The sequence below is a fragment of the Urocitellus parryii genome, chromosome 6 (assembly GCF_045843805.1).
Source record: "Urocitellus parryii isolate mUroPar1 chromosome 6, mUroPar1.hap1, whole genome shotgun sequence".
Taxonomy (NCBI): domain Eukaryota; kingdom Metazoa; phylum Chordata; class Mammalia; order Rodentia; family Sciuridae; genus Urocitellus; species Urocitellus parryii.
In genome coordinates, this window is record NC_135536.1 from 143433041 (window position 1) to 143435153 (window position 2113).

The 2113-nt window shown below is 38.4% G+C and overlaps 1 pseudogene; it reads right to left on the reverse strand.

Moving 5' to 3' along the window:
* Positions 1–914: 914 nt before the first annotated feature.
* Positions 915–1219, reverse strand: LOC113186574 (programmed cell death protein 6 pseudogene; annotated as a pseudogene).
* Between the last annotated feature and the right edge of the window lie 894 nt (positions 1220–2113).

The following is a 2113-nucleotide window of genomic DNA, read 5'->3' on the forward strand; positions in this document are numbered from 1 at the left end:
TTTATCGACTTTGATTCAATGGAATCGTTAGTTATTATTATTGTGTAATTTTTCTTTTAATGGTGCTTATATGGTATTTATTTCATTGTCTTAAATAATTTGTATTGTTTCTCCTAGTTTATATTAAAATGTTATGAAGATTATGTCTTAGTACTTAATTTTACCATTGTTATGTAGGTGATCAAGCACTATTTGCATATTGGTCAACATGCACATTTATTTATACGTGTAACTATTAAATTTTGCACACTGTATATTTATATATTTTTTACCATCATCAGTTGTTCAGAATTCTAGACTGTTAACTAAATTTCAGGAGTATCTGTGGAAGAGAGAGATGAGATGGCCCTCAATGTTAGAACTAATCTGTACTACAGTTGAAGGACTGGAAAGAGAGAGTGCAAAACAAATCTTGGTCAAGCACCTGCTGTGTGCCACATAACATAGTAGATGACTTTTTTGTTTGTTTGTATTTTTATTTGAGTCATTACCTTTACTTCATTGCTTATGTTGCCTATTCCAATGAATACAATAAACTTCTTTTTTAGGAAAATGTGGCACACAAAAGCCTTCTGTGTAAGTTCTGTATTATTTTAAAATTTTATTGGTTTGTAAAAGCATTTCCATAACACAACTGGAGAGATCTGAGAAAGCACATGATGCATTTTGGGGAGCAGAACACTTGAACCATTATTTCATTTCATCTCATAATAAAATTAGCAGGTCAATAAACTCAGGGTTCCTTATGATGATGTAGTGGCTGCTACAACTGCAAAAGCCCTTGTCAGTTTATCCACGTATGTACAGCCAGGTTCCCAAGTGTTAACCACACAAGATCTATTGGGAGAACAGCATCTAACTATGTCTGGGTCCCATTTTGTTACAGGGAAGAAATTTGGCATTTTCAGTCTTTTTCATAAGGTATGCTGCTGTCCTCGGGGCCTGCATGATATGATGCTGAAGACCATGGAGAGATACTGCTCATAAGACACCTGAATCCAGCCGTCCTGATCAATGTGGTAATGTCCAAATATGTCCATCAACCTCTGCAAGACATTGTAGACCTGGATGAGAGTGCTTGCTTGAGCTCCTTCTTGTCGATCATCCCAGAGTTGTCCCTGTCATAGGTGAGGAAGGCATTCTGCCAGTCTCTGATGAATATCCACATGCTAGTGAACTCACTGAAGTTCCGGCCAGCCTTGTCCTCCTGGTCAAACATAGAAATGATTGACCTGACAGTCACTGGGTTAAGCCAGGCCCGCATGCTATGAGAGGATCTGGCTCCAACTCTCCATTGGATAGCGCTTGCTGAAGCTTATTGTCCAATATCACCCCACTTCTGTCTTTATCAATTTATCGGAAGACATTCCACAGGTAGCTCTGGTCTGGCAGTGCAGGGCCTGCAGCTGGCCCTGGGCTGGAGCTCAGGGCAGGGCTGTAGGAGTAGGCAACTGTGGATCAAGGTACCTGTGACAACCAACAACTTTTTATATCTGTGATTTCTATTTGTCCCTACAACAATCTGAAGATGCAGATATTAATATCACTGGAATAGTGATGAGGAAACAGGCTCTTGGAAATAAGTAAGTCACTAAAGATTATTCAGCTTCTCCATGGCAAGCTAAGCCAAAACCTCAGTCATTCACCAGATTGCACTGCTGGCTAAGAAAAGTAAACAAATGACCTGGGACATACAAAAGCTCAATAAACAACAATGAACCTTAACGTACATCTGTAGTAGGCAAAAAGTTTATCTATGGATAAAGACAGAATATAATACATATCTAATATATATTAATATAATGTGTCTAATATAACATACATTTACACACCTCTTTATAATCTCTAGTTTACATTGTCTTTATCAGGTTAAGTGACCTTGAACAAATTTCTGCCCTTGTTAATCCCACATTTCTCTATCTGCAAAGTGTGGGGCTCTCTTCATCTCTAATTCTTGATAGCTTTTACATTCGATTCCATGGTTTCAGCCCTGGTATGTGTGCAACTTGCTCCCGAAGCTCTCTGAATATGGTGTATGGGTTTGCTTCCACATGCTTGGAAACATCCTAAGCAAATGTGATTGAGCTTTAGCAATACACACTAGAGCTTCTTT